At 36.1% G+C, this 6,269-nt stretch overlaps 1 long non-coding RNA gene across 2 annotated transcripts in view; it reads left to right on the top strand.

Moving 5' to 3' along the window:
* The window catches only part of LOC310922625, a 275,851-nt gene that overhangs the window by 63,477 nt on the left and 206,105 nt on the right, over positions 1-6,269 (top strand). The window lies entirely within an intron of this gene.

The following is a 6,269-nucleotide window of genomic DNA, read 5'->3' as shown; positions in this document are numbered from 1 at the left end:
TGGCACTTTTTTTTTTTTTTTTCCTGTATACATGTGAGCTTACTTAGTAAGCCCGCTCATATGTGTGTGTATATATATATATGTATGTGTGTGTGTGTGTGTGTGTGTGTGTGTGTGTGTGTGTTATATGCTTGGTAAGTAACTGGATTCTGATAGTGCAAAATGGACTCTAGAACAGTGGCGTTCTCTGAAGGAATAACTTTGTGGTGGGTACTTCTGCTTCTTCTTTCTTGTCAGCTTCAGCTGATGCAGAAGCTGAGTTGTGTAAGAGGTTTGTGTCAATGATGCAAAAAGGTGACTGCAAAAAAGCCTTTACATCGTCTTAGCTCACCATGCTGGCAGAGCTGTAGGAGTTTATCCATAGTAAATGCCCTGTGTGTCGATTTTCCATCACTAGACATGTTCATGCTTCTATTCGTATTTTCTAATACCACTACAATGACCTTCAAAATAAAATTTTCATTCATAAAAATTCCCAGTAAATACAGCTAATGGCAAAAGAGTGGGATCAGGACTGTTTCATTGCTGTTGTGTTCAGGAGTACTCACCATGCAATGAGCTACAAGGAGAGATTTAACCCCCCCATGTTAATCTGCCAGCCTGCTAAAACTGCACAGTGATGGGATTCTGAGAGGGAATCCAATTCAGATAAAGCTGTTTAGGAATGGTAGATGATCTTCAGCTTTTAATAGGAAAAAAATTGGCTGGCACTTGAAAGCTGTTTTATCTGAACCAGTTAGGACTGAAGAGACTTATCTCATGGTAGGGGGGAGGGTGTGGGAAGGGAGAGGAGAGAGAGAGGGGAGGAAAAGGAGACGCAGAGGAGAGAGGAGTGAGTGTCACCTGCCTAAAGATATGAAGGGAGTTGTTTATAGTTCTAGTTAGCTTTCCCTGGAATGGATGACAAGAATACTTTATATTCACTTCATTTAGCTGTTGGTTATACAGCATCTTTTGGTAAGAGATTTATCCACCTGGAATCAACATGGATTGGCTGGTAGAAATGTATGACTAAACACTGGCAGGTGGCACAAATGGATCTGCCAGGGCATTCCCATCTAGGACCTGGCTGTAGCTTTGTCAGCTCTTGCTCAATGGAAACTGTAGAGGTTCTGGTGGAGACAATTTGTTTTGAGTGACTTGGTGTTTAGTCCTGTATAGGACTGGCTTGTATCTTTTCCACCAAGTTAACTTCAGAGAGCAGTCAGAAAACGTGATGAACGTCTTTGCAGCATTCCATCTCAGCTCTTTTCATCTGCTAATGGTACATCCCACACTATCTCAATGCTGAATTGAAAGAAAGCAATTATTGAACTGCTGCTGAGGGAGATGGTTTTTCCTATACTTGTGGTATGAGATACAGAAGCCACAATTGGAACAGTACAAGAATGAACAATAAAGAAAAGGCAAAGGTAAGAGGAAGGATGGCAGAAGGAAGGCAAAAAAAAAAGCAGGGCAACTGGTCAAGCAAACCGAACAGCCCTTTAAGAGGTTTCATGCTCCAGAGTTCACCTTACCATTATAATACCCTAGATTAGATTACTTCCTAAGAACTACAGCTGTATTTGGTAAGATCATTGAAAGAGTGAGAGGTTTCTGAAATTATAAGGTTAGTGATAGCAATGATAAAGTAGAATAGTTGGAATATTTTTTAAAAAATCAACTATTAGCTTGCATTTAGAAACATTGTCTGGCAAGTAATTAGAAATTTCAGGAAAAGCATTTAAATTTTACATGGAAAGTATCATCTATACCACTCCAGCATATTTCCTCTTCTCCTCTTCTCTCACTTCCATAGAGAAATTTTGACTTACTCTCACATGATAGTTGCTTGGCAAATGTGACAGTTGTTTTGGAAAAGAATTCATACGTTACACCATACTCTGGCTTATAAAAAAACCCTCCGATACAGGGAAATTGCTGGTTTATTCCACTGATTTGGGAAGGTCTTTGCTAAAATTTTTCATGGCAAAAGGAAAGTAAATGAAACTCTGAATACTGATATATGTTGATTATTGGCTGAATAAAAATGTGTATTGTAATTCGTACTTTTACAGCTCCTTTTCACTAACAAACAAATCCTGTGTTCTCAAAGCCCAGTCTTTGGCATTCATTTATTTCTGTTAAAAACTAAAACAGTAAAATAACTAAAGGACATATGTGATCCAGAAGTTTTCATGGCTAGAAGTTTGCTTTTTATAAAATTCACTCAGACTGTGAAAAGGTAACTAATGTGTATGTGAGAAGAACTGTGAAAAAGAGGGAAATGAGCAAAATGGACTGAAAACCCTTTAAGGTGGAAGTTGACTTTAGGAATGGTGCTTAGCAGCTTTCAATATCTGAAGCTGAATCATCAGGACTTTATCAGGCTTTAGCTAGATTTTACCTTTTTTATGGGCATGAAATTTTTAATTGTAAAAACATAAAAATAAACAGTAGTAAATCGGAGATACAATTTAGAATTATTTTAGAAATAGGTCTTGCAAGCTGTCCAGCAAATAATTTTGCACAGCTGGAAGATAATGTGTTACTAAACTTTGGATCACTATCAAAAGGATGTGCTGAAATAGATGTTATACAACACATGCATTGGGGAATGAGTTCTCCATTCTGTGGAAACTGTCAGGTTAAAATATTTTTAGAAAACAGTGCAACAATGTGCATGATTCTGAGAGCCAAAGTGATATACTGAGTGCTGGTACAAGACTACAAACTAGAATTTTATTGTCTCCTTCAAACATTTTTTTCTTGGTTGCTCTGTTTTAAGGATTTAACTAAACAGAAGTCTTGTCTGGATTTAAAATTACAGGCCAGGTTATGCAACCTGCATATTCTGCAGTTGCCTTCTCTGCACTGTCTGCATCTTGCTGAGTGGCTGTAAATCCAAATATCTTCTTCCATCTCCTTGAAGACCATTTGCAGGTTTAAGCATATAATCTCTATTGAGAATACTGCCATTTATCATATGTTTAATGTTGTGTTCTATGATCAGAGCTGTAAATGAAACAAAAATTTGGTCTATAGTGCTTTAGGACCATATTTTTTGAAAATCTTAGGTTACTGCCAGACTAGTTATTGAGATTGTTGATACCGATTATCAATACTGTCAATACTCAGTTGTTACTGTGCAAGGTTGCAGATTATGCACTAAAGGCTTTGTTCACATGGAAAACACACCATCATAGGGAACTGGCATCCAAAAATTCAAGCAAGGTTTTTGGCAAATAATCCGTTCTGCCCGCCAGTCCCCCCTGCTTTCTGATATCTGAACAAGAACTAATTTTTAAAATGGAAAATATAATGAAAAAAACAGTACTCTGTTGAAAACACAATTTAAATTGCAGCCTTATGTTCAGACAAGAAATGTCTACAGTATGTTAGTTTAATGTAGAATTAAAGTTCACTGTCATACAAATGGATATTACCTCATCACAGGGTTTGCTTTGCAAGCTTCAAAAATTGCAGAATATTTTAAATGACTCAAACAAGACCAGATTTCAAGGGAGGAAGGGAGGCAGTGTCCTTCATTGCAATGATATATCTGTAAGAAGTAAGGCAGCCTCTGATCTGAATACAATTTGAGAACAGTTACTCTAAATCTGAATGCAGATTGAGAACAATTACTCTACCTGTAATTATGATGAAGGCACACAGGTGAGTCTCACTGCTTTAATATCAGCATGAAGATCACCCTTGATAAGTCTTTTTTTTTTCACAAATTCTTCATTTTCCAACCTTTCGGACTCTTAAAACAGCCTCTCTTGTGGCAACAATAAAAAAATCATGAGAATTTTATATATAATATAAATTATAAATGAAGTTATCCTCCATTTTGCTGCAGTACCTGCTCAATTATCACCAATAAGCAGGAGCACTGAATTGTGTGAAGAACCAGGCCTTACTTATGTAATTGAATTTGGGATACTTGGGGCTTCTGCTCCAGAGTAATAATCAACATGTGAATGCTTTCTGTTTCTTGTGGGTATGATGACAGAATGTGGATTTTTTCTCATCCAAATTATGTGGTTTCTGGTTCCTGGGATGGGCGGTTTTGTAGTGTGCTTGGGTTTCTTTTCAGGTAGTTGACAGAAACTTAGTTTTTTTAGGGGTTTTTTGTTTGTTCGTTTGTTTCTTTGTTTGTTTGTTTGTTTTTTAATTTGGAAATATGTTTGTAATTCTGAAGATAAAACCTGAAGACAAGGCAGCATAAAATAAGTAGCAAGTTAAGTGGCATAAGCCTTCCCTGGTGGAAGGAAGTAATCAAGTTTAATGCCACTCCATTTATTTATGAGCAAACTTCAATAAACTTTGAAAAGTCTGACAGCATCCTTTTACTTTGAACATTTTTTTTTCCTTTAGTCTTTATGTATTACTTTAGAAGGGGAAAAGAGTGCTTCACTTTTTGAAAAAAAAAAAAGTGGGGAAAGCTATGTAACTAAAAGTGTTTTTTATAATTCCAAAACCCTGAGACTTTAAACGGCTTTTATTAGTCTTTTGCTATTTAATTCTTTTGTCTCTTAAATGAAAGCTAAAGGTTTTCGTTTTTTCCCTAATGACAGGACTCCTACTCTCAGTGAGGGAGCGAAAATAAGAAAGATGAAAAAGCTTGCAAAAGCAGTAACACAATCTTCAGCACTTTTACTGACTACAGAGCCATCATAACCAAAAACAAAGAGCTGAAATGGCAGAAACTATGCCATCATTTGATCACATTAAAACTTTGCTGAAGGCAGGTAAGATATGCCCAGTCCTCATCAGCACAGAGGCACAGACCTTAGTCTGTGTGCATTGGATATATCTAACAGTACAGAGTCTTAATGAATACTCGCTCTCCTAAATTTTAAGAATACATACTCATGTTGGTAGAACAACACCACCTAAGACAGCCCAAGCAAATGGACCCAAGAATTTCCACGTTGCAGGAATATATCCATGCTTATTGTACCATACTCTACCTGTTAAAGAAAATTCAGTTTTGAGGTTTAATTAGAATGATAATTCAGCTAGTTTTTAATTCACTCAAATTCAATATTTATGTAACAGATACAGAAGTATTTAAATACTCACTGAAATGATGCATACTTAGAACGGAATAGCTTAGTACTTTAATTAAAAAGAAGGATGTTGGTTCAGAGAGAAGTGGTCTTGGTCAATTGTCTTCATCTATGAAGAACTGCACTATTTTAACACAGAACAGTCTGCAAACATTTCTACTTCTTTGCCTTTGCCTATGGAAAGGCTGTTTTCCAGTCTGCAAACGCTTTGTTTGGAAACGTGGGATGTATCAGGCAGCAGGGTTCAGGCAAAAGAAGGAAAGCCATCTGAGCCTTAATATTAGGGAAATTACCTGCCTTCTGTTGTAAGGGTGATTATTAGAACTCAGGTTTTGCCTTCCAAGAATTTGGAATACTTATTTTTCCCTTGTTTGCTTTTTCAGGCTGAATATGCATCATAATCCTACTGTTTTTCTCGTGCCCTAAAGTGATATGCACTCTATACTTCTGTGTGGGAATCATATTCATCCAGAGGTGTAAACCACTTCATTAGAAGCATCCAGTGGGATCCATGAGAGGAGCTCCTGTGCTGTGAGTCATCTCATGTATCTTTTTAGCTCTGTAAGTACATAAATTTTATTTGACACTGGTAATAATAGAGTTAAAATGGCTTTTTCAACTAACATTATGTCACACCAGAGGAGTTCAAAGATGAACTTCTGAATGTGACTTTTTAACAGCAGATTTATTCTGCAAAGTGTTTCCACAAAAGATTCATCTGGCTTATATTACAACTTGAGTAATATTTCCAGAGGCAAGACACATTTAGAAGTGAAAGTATCCTAAATTATATTGGTGTACAGAATGTGAATTTCAAAGTGGGGAAAAAAAAGTAGTTTTTAATTTTAGGTGTGATTCAGCAATTGTTAATATATTTCAAAATACTTCTGATCTTGGTAAGCTGTGGGAGGATTATACAAAGGTAATTTACTTTAATTGAATTCTACCTTCCAATATAAAAATTAATTTAAAAAATTATTAATGAAGAGAAGAATGTGTGCAGCAAATCAGTAGTGAAAAATTTACAGACCTAATATAAAAATTTTCCAGCAGTAACTGATACCAACTTATCCTGTCTGATTTATTTCCGGTTTTGTAAACCTCAGAAATGCCACAGGAAAAAACAAGCTTTTTTTTAACATTGATCCAACTTGCTCTGTGGTGTGTTTTGCCTTCTTTTGGTTTTGAGAGTTAGTGGAACCAATACTTAAGTAT

This window comes from Zosterops lateralis, assembly GCF_965231275.1.
Source record: "Zosterops lateralis genome assembly, chromosome: Z".
Classification (NCBI taxonomy): Eukaryota; Metazoa; Chordata; class Aves; order Passeriformes; family Zosteropidae; genus Zosterops; species Zosterops lateralis.
The sequence above is the reverse complement of the archived record's forward strand: the minus strand, read 5'-3'. Positions and strand labels throughout refer to the sequence as shown.